Here is a 14,915-nt window from a genome sequence, read left to right as displayed (position 1 = left end):
ACCATTCACGACAAGAAATCCTCGATCTCTATGGCGAAGTTTTGTTCCATTTTGGGGCTTGCAGTTGATTCTTCGATCATCTCGCCTGATTTCATCACTACAACACAACTATTCACGATGATGTATGAGATGGGATATACACATGTGCTTACAACGATTGCAAAGGTCAAGAAATCGTGTTTGCCATCGCAATGGAATGGGTTGCTGACATTGCTAATCAAGGGTTTGGCGGAAAGATGTGGTGGTTCACACACAACAAGCAAAGGTTTTCTTACCATTCTTTATGGTTTATACAACGGGATCAACCTAGATTATGGCACTATAATCTGGTCCCAAGTAGTGCAGAGTTTAAACACAACCACACGTCATTCAGAGATCTCTTGTGGTCATTTCTGGACCCTGATTACAAAGAAGGCCATGGATTCTTTGGAGATAACTGTCATGAAGGATGCTCTTCTTGCCTCTATTGCCTCATTCCATACAAAGAAGATCATCTTATCCGATCCAAGTAAGTTTCATCACTATGGATTGATTCCGAAATCCATGTACAGGTGTGTTTCGGCACAAAGCAATGTGATGGCCGAATACCGTAAACGCTCTCCTCTTGGTCCACGGGTTCTGTCTGAAGAACAACAAGTTGCACTGGATGCCTTGGATCAGCCTGCTAACAGAGGCAAACAAGTAATAAAGAAAGAGAAAGAGGAAACTAAGGAGGGTAGTCCAAAATCTTCAAAGCGAAAGTCTGGTGAAGGGAATTCTTCTCAACCAAAACCGAAGAAAATAAAGAAGATGGCTAACATACCCAAGGGGAATCTTTCTCCTGGATCTGATACGGTTGAAGATCAAGAAGCAGAACCAGAGAATCCTCAGGTTTCAACCAGAGAGCCCACACCTCGAAGATCTCCAACCCCACCTACATCTCCTAAAAGTACCAAAATCCCAACTCCACCAGCCTCTCCCAAAACTTCTAAAATTCCCACTCCACCTACATCACCAAAACAGAAAGCTCCACTTTCTGCTCCCACCGATATATCACCCATTCTTAACGAACCAACTTCTCTACCCCCTTCAACCATCATTACCTTTGTTCCTGTCTCAACTATACCTATCTCAACTCCTCTTATAACTGAATCCATCACTACCACCATTCCCAAAATCCCAGTGGAAGTCAATGTATCTGATACAGGGGCTACTACTGTGATTGATACTCATGTTATCAACATACCACCATCCCTAACCCCATCATCTACCTCTGGTGCTACTCTCGGTGGAGATGATGAGAACTATGACTCGTTGTATTACAGTCCTTATAGAATTCCAACAGATAATGATCTTGATGCTCCTGTCACCAGTCAACATATACAGGACATTAATGAAAAGTTGGATCGACTGCTTGCTGATAGCAAAGCTTATGGCAGTGTTGTTTTAAAAGCCTTCTTGGAGACTTCCATTCAGCAATACACCGATGCTATTGAGAAATCCACAGAAGCAGTTGATAAGTCAGCTACTTCTTGTTCAAAGGCCACAAAGGAGGTTACTGAGGTTGTTCACACAACTCAACTTTTCCTTGATTCTCTGAAAGCTCATACTGACACAAATGTGGCCAAATATCAAGCTTCGGTGGACTCCTTCTCTAAAACTCTTAAGGATGAAACCACAAAATTTGAAGCCTTTCGTACTGATCTCAAAACAGAATCCACCTCTTTTCTCCAATCTCTGGATTCTCGTTTTGCTTCTCTTTCTGCAGAAAGTACGTTGAAGGAGGACCTGATGAAACACCAAGCTACAATTGATCTCTAGAAAGTTCAACTGGCCCAGGCAGAAAAAGAGATCTCTCTATTAAAGACTCAAAGGGCAGTTTATCAAAGTTGTGCTGGTGATGTGATGACTATCTTGACTACTCTTCTTGAAGCTCATGATCCCTTCTTGACCTTGACCATCCGGAAGCATCTCCAGTCCAAACTCCTTCCTGCAATTACAATTATTAGTGAGATGAAGGGTGTCTCGAGAAGGTCTTTCTTCCGAAACAAGGGGGAGAAGAGAGTGTAGATCTGAAACACAAAACAGAACTGAAGTATAATTTAGCTTCGGTTTTTGGAAAGCAAGTTCAAGCCGATAGTGATAGTGATACTAAAGAGACTATTGCTGAAGCACTTAGAAGAAAGAAGAGGGACAAAGAGCTTGATGAAACGATGAAGGTGGCACAAGAGGCAAAGAATAAGGAAGAGGAGGATGTCTTGCAATGCAAGAAGACTCTGTTTCCAGAATGGGACAGAGATACACTCATCAATCATGCGATTGAGTTTCCTTCTATGTATTGGTTGGAACCGATTGCTTCGTTTGATTGTGACAATTCAAAAGACTCGCAGTTCGACATGCCAATCACAAGAAAAGCATTTACCTTTCATTGTTTTGATGTCACTGCTGAGGTTCCTCATCCGAATCCGAAGGTTGACAGAGAGTTAGTAGATTTTTATTTGAAGAATGGTCAACCACAGTACTTGACTTGGAGTGCACAGAAAATTACTAAAGTCAAGGTACTGAAACCGTCACCTGCTGGGAGATTTGTGAATGTAAACTTCAAGATCAACCGTGGTACAGCAAATACGGAATACTTTATTTCTCTGGCAGATCTTCCCAACCTTAATCCACATGATTGGATTCTGCTATACAACATTCTGCTCTCAAATCAAAGGGAGTATGAGCCGATTCTAAAACATCTAAAAAGAATGTTGGCCTCCTATGTCCATGAGCTTGCTACTATGGATCAGGAGATAACAAAGGTGATGAACAAGAAACCATCAGTCAAGCCAACGTCTAAGCCTGGTGATGTGGATCAGATGAAATTGGGGCAGATTGATTCAACAAATTTGACTGTCATGTTCACGAAGGGTGAAAGGTTCAAGTTTCTGTTTGCATTGGTTGACAAGCATCTGTTTTCAATAGAGTGTCTGGAGCATATAATCAATATCATTCATCGATGCAAGGAGAACTCAGCAACGGATAAAAAGAACTTCACAGATATGCTTCGGTGGTATATAACGTTTACACATCACATTCTGGCCATTATACCGAGGATATTTGAAACCGTGAAAAAGTCCTCTGTTGTGAAAAAGGGATGAAGTTTCTGCTCCAAGGACGCAAAGGGGGAGATTGTTAAGTATTTTAGTGTTGCGTTTTGGGCCTTTTGGTTTTGTAATCGGATTGGGCTTGTCCATCCGTAGTTATCTAGAATAGTTTCCTTTTATCTAGATAAGTTGTTAGGGTTTTAATATAAATATATGCATGCATGTATGCGTATGAGATAGAATAGTCGATTACGTTGTTTCTTGTAACCCTATAATACCTCTGCAGATTGAAGTTCTTTATCGAGCTCTTCTGGGGTATCTTTGCATTAATCATTCGACATATTCAGTGCAATACTTGTGTTCTTCATTACGTTCTTATTTATATTTTGCTTAGAATCATACGATCCTGATAGAACATTGTTCTAACAGTAACTTAATGGGTGTCCACTCTCACCCACCGCTTCCTTGATCAGTTGAGGGTCGTTAGCCGAACAGGTAGGACAAGGACTTATAAAGTCTCATTAAAAGTATAATGATAATACTAAAGTAACTAAACCTTATTAAATTCCCAATCTTAATTATTTTAGGAAAATGCGAATAAGGTGCTAATCCACGAAATTACACTTTGCACTTTGTTTAAGTCGTTAGTGGAGCGTGTGTGGTTAACCGGCACACTAACTTAAACTTAACAAGGTAGGTAAAGGGTGACTTAATGTTTATCATAGTATCGATGGAGCATGTGTGGTTAACCGACACATCGATTGAGGGGTAATACAATAAGGGTACCAAGTAATTTGCATGGTTACTTCACACCTTGTTTTGTGATCCTCGGCATCCCCGTCACAAAACTTGAAGGACACACTCGAGATTGAAACATGCCATTGAAGAAACTTCAACGAATCTCAAAGAATCTAGGAGTTTCTAAACCAATTAAAACCTAATTAAATATTTTGTTTTTCATGGTGGAAATTGGTTAATCGTCATTCACCTACCTTCAAATATCTTATAGCTTAGATTACGACATCCCTCTTCTAAGTTATAAAATATTGTGTTGGGTCCTAGCCTTAATATTACATTTGGGTGTTTTATTAAGGACTATCTCTAAATCTAATCTAATATATTCCCTCTTCTTTTCGTATGTCTTCTAATAACAATGCTTCTGGCTCAAACCCTACTAGCTCCTTCTTTCTCATGCATCTTTGTGGGAGAGTCATCTATGATGGATCCAACTTTACAGATTGGATCAGAAACATCAGGATGGTCACTCGATATGAGAACAAAGAATATGTTCTCGACAAGGAGCTGAAGGTACCCAAGCCAGCTGCTACTCCTGAAGAGCTTGCTGAATACGAGGTATATGAAAGAGATGCTACAAAAGTGGCATGCATCATGATGGCCACCATGACAGCCGAGCTCCAAAAGTCCTATGAGGACTATTATCCTTTTGAGATGCACCAGGACTTGATGGACCGCTACCATCAAAGTGCTCGTCAAGAGAGATATGAAATAATCTCCTCCATGATAACAACCCGAATGAAGGATGGTGAACCCATCACGGGCCACATGCAGAAAATGCAAAGGTATGTGGACTGTTTACTGAAGCTGAATGTGAACTTCCCCGGGGAGTTAGCAACAGACATGATTTTGCACTCCTTGCCATCGTGTTATGATCGATTTGTTGGATTAGTGTCTAAGTCCATAACTATTTTGGTATGTACTTGACTCGATGGTGCATGGTCCTTTTGGGTTGCCTTCACCAAAGCAACTTGATTGGAGAAATAAATAAAGAGAGAGGTTATTATGATTTATTAATATGTTATAAGAATAATATATTAAAGGAGAAATCATTTTTTTTTAATTAATATTGGTCAATAATTAATTAAGAATTAATTTTGTGATCAAATGTAATTAATTAAACTAGAGGGGTTGAATTGTAATTATATGATAGTTACAAAATATGGTAATGGTTATAATAAATATGGGTTGAACGAATTCAAGGAGATAAGGATCCTTGAAATCATCCAAAGGATAAAAGATAAGGGTTTTCAAGGCTTATCTTATGGTTGCTTGGTGGGCAAGCAACTAGATAAGGATAAGGACTGAAACCTAATCTCTACACCTATATAAATAACCCTAAGGCCATAAGAATTCGTCAATGCCTTGTCTAGGGTTCCTAGAAACGAATTTTATACCTCTTCCCTCTCTCTTGCTTCTCCATTTGCTCTTGGTGTTTGTGAACCATTAGAGGAGTGACACTTGTGACTCTAAGCCTTCCAAAGTCAATACAAGGAGATTTGGGATTGTTATTGCTACATAATAATCAAGGTAATATTATAAACCTATTCTTATGTTAATATGATTACTTATATGCTAGAATTAGGGTTTCTTTATGTGTTCATAATGTTGTGTATCTAATAGTGAAAACATAGATCCAATTCTAAGGTTGCAGGCACACATAGGATTGTTTGTACAAATCCCATCAGTGGTATCAGAGCCTTTGGTTAACTTGTTTTCAATTAGTATTATACAATTGTATGGACTTGACATATTAGGGTTTATAGCCAATAAACCCTAGGAGGCTAGAAATTTCGAGATTAGGGTTTCTATACCCTAATTTGCAAAAATTTGAAAGGGTTTCAAATCCTTTACTTAAGCTTCAAGATTTCGAAATCTAGGGTTTGAAAAACCCCATGATTTTCGAAATTAGCCTCCTCCCCAAGATAAGATCCTAAATTTTAGGGATTTGGATTATCCCATATCTTGTAATTATCCTCTAGTTGTTATATATGGTAATTATAAATTTTGCATTATCCTAACCATAATTTCGAAATCTAGAGAGATAATTAAGGGATTAGGATATCTTAAATGTATAAATGGTAATTATCCTCATGATTTAGATAATCCCTTATGATTTAATAATTAAATTAATAGTCTAATTCAATATAATTATTAAATCAAGAGTTTTAATATTTAAAATATTAATTTATATGGCATAAATTCGAAAATTTTAAGAGAGATTAAAACTAAATTGTTTTGAAAAGTTTCAAAACTTGCCCTCAAGTTTTGGAATTTAAAAGTTGATTAAAAATTTAATTAGGATGTTAAATTCTAAAACCCTAGTATTTTTTTGAAAAGGTTCAAATTACACCCTTATGGTTTTATTAATTAATTAAGGTGTATAATTAAAAGAAGTTTAATAAATCCATAAAAGTTTTGGTTTACAATTAAAAATATAATTGTTATATTTGACCACCTAGTATTTTAAAGTGTAAAACACACCCTATACTATATATAACATTAAAAGTCTAACATTATATATATGAATGAGTAAAAGTCAGTCTTACCATTAGTAGGCCTCATTCACGAAGCTGGTCTATAAGGGGTGTTTAAGGAAATTGCCTATAAAATGGCGATTGAATGGGTATCCACTCTTACCCACCGCACTCTTGACTAGTGGAGGGTCGTTAGCCGAATGGGTAGGATAGGACGAAACCTTCCATTATAAGTATAATGAATTATTAAAGTAACTAAATGTTTTCATAAAATTCCCAATCTTAGTTACTTAGGCAAAAGTGAATTGATGCAATTCCATGAAATTACACTTTGTACCCTTGCGAAGACGTTAGTGGAGCGTGTGTGGTTTACCGGCACACTAAATGGTTCTAAGTGAAGGTAGCAAAGGGTGACTCAATGTTTGTCATAGTTCGGTGGAGCGTGTGTGGTTTACCGGCACATCGAATAGGTGACTGTAACATGTGAGGGCACCATGTAAGTTTGCATGGTTATTCACACCCGCTTTGTGATCCTCGGCATCCCAGTCACAAACAAGAGGGGCATATCGAGATTTAAACATGCCATTGAAAGTTCAATGAATCTCAAAGGATATAGGAGTTTTCATAGATTTAAAACTTAAATTTCTTTTTCGTTTTTCATGGTGGAAATTAGTGAATCGTCATTCACTTACCTTCAAATGTTCTGCAATTTGGGTTACGGCATCCCTCTCCCAAGTTGTAGAATATTGTGTTGGGTCCTAGCCTTAGTATCTCATTTGGGTGATTTACTAAGGACTCAATCAATCAACTAACTTGAATTCGTTTTCTCCCGTTTTGTAGATGTCAAAGTTTGACAACTATGGTCTTCTCAAATCCCGTGGAACAAGCATTCCAAATGAAGATGATATTCCACGATTCGATCGAAGAACAAGAAATCATGCTTCACTTCCTCCACCTCCTCCAATTATTCTCCCTAACCCACAAGTTCAAAGGCTTGAAAAGAACAAGATCACTCAAGCCCTTTTGGCAAGTAAACATAAAGAAGGAAAGTCGGTGTGTGCACACGTCCTAGGGATGAAGTCACACATTGATAGGTTAAGAATGTTGGGATCCGTTGTCTGTGAGGAAATGGCTGTTGATTGGGTTCTTCAGTCACTTCCTAACTCGTATAGTGAGTTCGTAAGAGAGTACTATATGATGAACCACGACGTGACCCTTATAGATCTCACATATATGCTTATTGCTGCTGAATCAGCAATGGTTTGGCGCAATAGAAAAGCAAAGTTGATTGGTGAATCTGCCTTCAAGACCTCTATGGATATAGATAATGGCAACGAAAGACATGCTATGATCGAAAAGTTTGATCATAAGAGAAAGGCAATGTCTGAAGTAGTTCCATGTCATGTTCCAAAAGAGTCAATTTGTTGTTATTGCCAAGAGAAAGGGCATTGGAGACGAAGCTACCCTATTTACCTAAGAGATATAAGAGATGGGAGAGTCAAAACGTATGGCTTTGCTTTAGGTAAAATCCATTGACTAACTCTTTTAAGCTTCTATTCTAGATTCTTAATACATAATGTGATAAGATTACAATTGATGTTTTGTAGGATCGAAGAAAAGAAAGGAAGCTTAAGGGAAGAAGTGAGCAAAATCTAACCGTGAAGGAATGGATTTCGATCGCATTTCTCGAAGATTAGATTCTTGAGCTACTACTTAGAGTTAGAATTAGATTGCTAAGAAAGATGTATTAGCATAGTTTTTCAATGAATTGCATTGTAAGGACAAAAAATTTTCCGCAATAAAATAAATTTTGATTTTATATTATTTATTTATCCTTGCAATGGCGTATATGAAAAAATGATGTTTGGATGTTTCTATTATTAGCAATAATGGATTTGGTTCTTATTATGTTATTTATGGAAAGTTGAGAATTTACCAAATAGGGAGAGTTTCTCATCGCCCAAGTTTCAATTGGACAGAAACTTGGAATCATGCAACTTGGTTGCACGATGAATGAGAAATTTCACATTTGGAAATTAGACTAATTCATTGACAAAGTGTCAAGTAAAGGACTAGGAGATCGAGCACACAAAGTTGCGTGTTGATCAAGTCCACCATAAGAGTAAATGTAATTATATTTACAAGATTAAGTGTAATTCTAGATTGATTGAGAAAAAGTTTAAATCAATAGTAGAACGAATAAGAAGAATCAAGTAGGCAGAAAGATAAAAGTTTCTCCTTTCTAAGAAGAACAGAGAGTCCCTTTTATGCTTTATGATGGGTCTTAATGATTAAGAACCATATCTCAATTGATCCTCTAAGTGAGTCTTAGTACAATTGTATGTCTAAGAAGAGGAATCAAGAATTGAAGAAATGGTTAAATCAAGAAGTCAATCATACTTCGTTCCAAAAACAAGTCTTAGAGTTAAGATTGTGAAATTGAGTGATAAGTATTAAGAAGGTTTATAACATTCATCAAATGTGGAAAGTTGTGATGTCTTGGATAAGACAAAGACCAACTAGGACCAATTTATGAAGTGTTTGATAAAAGCTACACTAACTCTTGAATACTTGTTTGTCAAGAAATGGTTGTTGACAAGAGAATATTATATGTCAAGGAGTCAGTGGGAGTCTTAATGGTCTTGAAAGGTTTCAAGAACAAATCAAATAAACCTTATCGATCATCACTAGCACACAAGTTGAGGTTTACAACCTATCGTGTTGACATTATTTTGTTTCTGTGCCAATCCAATCGAGTTAATTATGCATGTGAATCCTATGAGTTCTCATTTGAATGCATAAAAGGCAAGGACCTTGATCAATGGAAAGTACACTGATAAGAAAAGGTGAGCTGCTTAACGACTTGGAAGACATGGTGGGCAGCTGTGCTACCATAAGGCAAGAAATCGAGATTAAGAAAGTTCGAACCATATTAGTTTGAATTTGTCGTAAACTTTGTTTTTAACAAATTCACATGGATAGGAACAAATACACCGTTTAAATCTAAGTGTCATAAGACTTCCTCCTTCATGAAAATGATTGTGAGGAAATGCTTTCACTAAGAAAGATTTAAGAAGATAGTGATTGTAAAATTGCATTCTCGAATTCGATTACGGCTACGGTATCCCTTTCCATAATTTGAATTGTGAGGTTTGGCAATTAGTCTTAAGTGTTTAGACACACATATGAACTATCGAAGGCAAAGGTGTATAAGTTCAAGAAGCCTTGATAAAAGATTATCAAAGCACTAAGTATGAGAAACATGAACTTAAGAAATTCAATAAGCATTGTTTTTCTGAAAGTTAAGCTTTTTCTGAATACATGTCGAAGCTAGTGGGAGCATAAGTGTTATGTTTATAATAATCATCATGATAGTGGGAGCATAAAAGTTATGATTATATGATTATTAAGGCACCTATTGCAAGTTGGCAATATTAATTATAGAAAACAAGAGTTATACCTTGCAAAGTCGTAAGGGTTGTAATGTTGTTTTGCTATAATTAAGGGAGAGAATATTATGCTTCATTTCAAATCTAAAGGGTTAGGTTGAGAAATGTTAATAAATTTAGTCAAAGGTAAATAGTGTGTTATTAAATTTTCGATTATGATTACGGCATTCCTCTTCACAATTCGAATTTTGAGAACATAGCAAATAAAACATTATGCGTCGTGTCCCATACGCTTCGAGTATAGGATCGATTTCAAATGCTTTAATGTTTGACCATTCTAAAATTTTCCAAATGTCTAGCGCATTTAGAGGGAAAAAGGACTAGAATCGGTTTAGACTAAAATAATTAAACAACTATCAAAGGACAATCCAAGTTCGACGAGGATTGGTTGCTTGTGAGTAGTTGGAAGTATAGTATTGGAAGATATGGAAATGTTTTCATATTGGATGGACCATATCGACATTATTAGGAATAGATAAGATTCTATTAAGAATAAGTTGTCATATGGAAAATATGGAAATGTATCCACATTGGGAATTGAATATTGATAATCTATGACTAGATTAGAAACTTTTATGTAAAAGGATGTTCAAAGGAATGTACTTTGAGTGAGAGATATCATATCTAAGGAATTGTCTTGTAACAATTTCCGATAAAAGACTTTGTAATATCATTGGCAATAGTCTTTGTGAATTTTGTGCAGTGACATTACGAAAGTATAAGTTGCATAGAATGTTAGAATCTAGCATATTCTATAAGTAGCAAGAATTTGATATTCTATCACTTATGAAAAGGATTTGGAGTTGTGAAATGAGAATGATTGGAAATGTGTTCAATGTGATCTATTTCACAAAGTAAGAACCATAGGTAAACATTGTGTGCATGCTAGGAGCATGGGACAAGTGTTGTAATTCAAGTAAGAAGTTGATTACCTGAAACGACAAATAATGAGTAATCAATATGGTGATAAATAAAAGGTGTTTTATTTATACTCAAAGGTTTAAGGCCATATGGGATTAGTATTATTCTTGTGTTTCACATTTGCATGTTTTGACTTCCAGAATAATTGAGTTTATTAAGAATAATTGAATTATTCGAACGAGCCATAGTCATCCATATGTTGGAAGTAGATATGAATGAAGACTGTCGTGAATTGGTGTGTGGATTGTCTAAAGAGCATTAGACATAAGCAAATGTTTGTTGCAACGTTCATGAGTGCTTATGAATATGAATTTGAGCATTGGATTAAACCCACGCTCACTTGGATCACTCCATGAATTGTATCATGAGTGATTGGTGAGACGATAACATCTTATATTCTTGAAACCGAGATGTGTGAGTTGTATCTTGCGAATCGGTTGCACATTGATAATATGTAAACGCACTAGTAACTTGGTGTTATAAAACATATTGTTGTGTGTGATTTGGTGAGTGAGTGCAAGCGAGCATTGTATCAAAGTTTATCCATTCCTTTTATCCAAAGAAGGATAAAAGCGATATCTTTGGGCCCCTTGATGATTTTGTGATGACAAACGTAAATGCTTGGCCGGGCTAGGGCTAATTTGATTTGTTCAATTAGTCAGTCGTCATAAATCAGAAATCGAGATATAGTACAAAGAGAATGATTTGAAATCATATCTCATATGATATCTAGAATGGAGGAATATATGATCCCTTATCTAAGGACACGCGTATCTTATAGGATCAGAGTTGACAGCGGCTTTGGAAAGCTACGATTGCAGATCAGGATCTGAAGTCATACGCATAATAGTTATTAGACTTATCCAAGTGGGAGACTGTTGGATTAGTGTCTAAGTCCATAACTATTTTGGTATGTACTTGACCCGATGATGCATGGTCCTTTTGGGTTGCCTTCACCAAAGCAACTTGATTGGAGAAATAAATAAAGAGAGAGGTTATTATGATTTATTAATATGTTATAAGAATAATATATTAAAGGAGAAATCATATTTGTTTAATTAATATTGGTCAATAATTAATTAAGAATTAATTTTGTGATCAAACGTAATTAATTAAACTAGAGGGGCTGAATTGTAATTATGTGATAGTTACAAAATATGGTAATGGTTATAATAAATATGGGTTGAACGAATTCAAGGAGATAAGGATCCTTGAAATCATCCAAAGGATAAAAGATAAGGGTTTTCAAGGCTTATCTTATGGTTGCTTGGTGGGCAAGCAACTAGATAAGGATAAGGACTGAAACCTAATCTCTACACCTATATAAATAACCCTAAGGCCATAAGAATTCATCAATGCCTTGTCTAGGGTTCCTAGAAACGAATTTTATACCTCTTCCCTCTCTCTCTTGCTTCTCCATTTGCTCTTGGTGTTTGTGAACCATTAGAGGAGTGACACTTGTGACTCTAAGCCTTCCAAAGTCAATACAAGGAGATTTGGGATTGTTATTGCTACATAACAATCAAGGTAATATTATAAACCTATTCTTATGTTAATATGATTACTTATATGCTAGAATTAGGGTTTCTTTATGTGTTCATAATGTTGTGTATCTAATAGTGAAAACATAGATCCAATTCTAGGGTTGCATGCACACATAGGATTGTTTGTACAAATCCCATCACAATTCCGCATGACATATCACATGAACAAGGAAGAAGTCACCCTCAGCAAACTTCAAGGACTCTTAAAGACCGCCGAAGGTGGTCTAAAGGGTAATCCGGTTGTTACTACTCCTACTCCTACTCCAACTGTGGCCAATGTCTTGGCAATCGGGCATGGCAAAGGGAAGAAGAGAAAGAACCCTTCTAAAGGTACCAAGGGTAAGACCCTTGAAGGCTCCTCTTCAAGCAAAACCAAGAAAGGTTTTGTCACTCCTTCTGCTAACCCTAATGAGGCTGAATGCTTCTATTGTCATGAAAAGTTGCACTGGAAGCGAAATTGCCCAAAGTACCAGCAAGATTTGAAGGATGGGAAAGTAAAACCCAACCATGCAGGTATATACACTATATTGTCTAATAACTCGCCTCATTCTAAGTCTTGGGTCCTTGATACTGGTTGTGGTATTCACATATGTTGTGATTTGCAGGGACTAAGAAGAAGTGAGAATGTGGAGCAGGGAAAGATAAACTTGATCATGGGAAACAGGAAAGCTTCACCTTTCACCAAGATAGGAGTTTATTCCTTAGTTCTAAATAGTGGGTTTACATTAGATTTGAATAAATGTTATTATTCGTCAGAAATGGCAAGAAATGTTATTTCCTTTCATGCATTGTATAAACAAGGTTTTACCTTTTATTTTGATAATAATAATGGTAGTATTGATGCTTTCTTTAATAATGTTCTTTATTTTAAAGCATTACCTTGTGATGGAGTGTATGGAACTGTATCTGTTGTAGATAATCTAGGAAATAATGTATTGTGTATTGACTCTTCCACTAGCTTAGATAAAGCATCTTTATGGCATTGTCGTCTTGGACATGTAAGCAAGAAACGCATAGGCCAACTCCAAAAGGATGGAGTCTTGGAGTCATATGACCTAAAGTCAGATGATAGTTGTGAATCTTGTTTGCTAGGTAAAATGACAAAGTCACCTTTTACTGGCACTTGTGCTAGGGGTGAAGGTTTGTTGGACCTCATACACACGGATGTGTGTGGACCCTTCAGAACCACCACAAGAGATGCTTATCGCTTCTATGTGACTTTTACTGATGATTTTAGTAGATATGGATATGTCTACCTAATCAATCATAAGTCAGAAACCTTTGAGAAATTCAAAGAGTTTAAGCAAGAAGTGGAGAATCAGTTGGGCAGGAATGTTAAGATGCTTCAATCCGATCGTGGCGGTGAGTATCTTAGTATTGAGTTCCTTGAATATCTTAAGGAATGAGGGATTGTCTCACAATTGACACCTCCTAGGACACCACAGTTGAATGGTGTAACTGAGAGGTGCAATCGGACCTTTTTGGACATGGTTCATTCCATGATTAGTCGAGCTTCGCTACCAATCTCATTTTGGGGGTATGCCTTAGAGACTGCCGCCCATATCCTTAATCTAGTCCCTACAAAACAGGTTGCCAAAACACCTCACGAGGTGTGGACTGGAAAAATTCCCAATCTAGACCACATCAAGATTTGGGGTTACGAGGCTTTCGTGAGACGCGAGACTCACGATAAGCTTGAAACCCAAAGCAAAAGGTGTATTTTCATCGGCAATCAACAAAAATCCTTTGGCTACATCTTCTACAAACCCAGTGATAATGTGGTCTTTGTAGCAAGAAGAGGATTATTCTGAGAGAGAGAATTCATGAGCCAAGGAGACAGTGGGAGGCAAATTGACCATGAGGAAATTCAAGAGTCAAGTGGTGAAGGAACCTCAAACCCTAGCCCTCAACCTGAGGAGGAAACTCTTGTTGAGCCGACTGAAGAATCTATACCTCTGAGGCGTTCCACCAGAGTTAGGAATGCACCTGAGCATTATTATGGTTTTCGTATTACTGCAGAAGGTGAGACACTTATCAGTGATAACACACTGATAAATCTGGATGAGCCTAACAGCTACATGGAAGCCACGGCATGCCCTGAGGCTGGTAATTGGAAAGAGGCTATGGATAGCGAGATACAGTCCATGTATGACAATCAAGTTTGGAACTTGGTTGACAATGTACCTGATCATAAGATAGCTGGGTGCAAATGGATCTTCAAGAAGAAGACCGACATGGATGGTAATGTACACACTTATAAGGCATGATTGGTTGCAAAGGGTTATTCTCAAACTCCGGGAGTTGATTATGATGAGACCTTTTCACCAGTGGCCAAGATTAAGTCTATTAGGGCTCTGTTAGCCATTGCTACATTTCATGACTATGAAATATGGCAAATGGATGTCAAATCCGCTTTCCTTAATGGAAAGTTGGTTGAAGATGTTTACATGGTTCAGCCAGAGGGTTTTGTCAGTAAAGAGTACCCCAATAGAGTGTGTAAGCTCGAGAAATCCATTTATGGATTGAAAAAGGCACCTCGCAGATGGAATCTTTGCTTTGATGAGAAAGTCAAAGAATTTCGCTTTTCAAGGAGTGAAGATGAATCATGTGTCTATATCAAGGCTAGTGGGAGTATAGTAAGCTTTTTGGTACTGTATGTGG

Source organism: Lactuca serriola, chromosome 3 (genome assembly GCF_051521515.1).
Source record: "Lactuca serriola cultivar US96UC23 chromosome 3, Lser_US96UC23_V15, whole genome shotgun sequence".
Classification (NCBI taxonomy): Eukaryota; Viridiplantae; Streptophyta; class Magnoliopsida; order Asterales; family Asteraceae; genus Lactuca; species Lactuca serriola.
Note: the sequence above shows the minus strand (reverse complement) of the source record.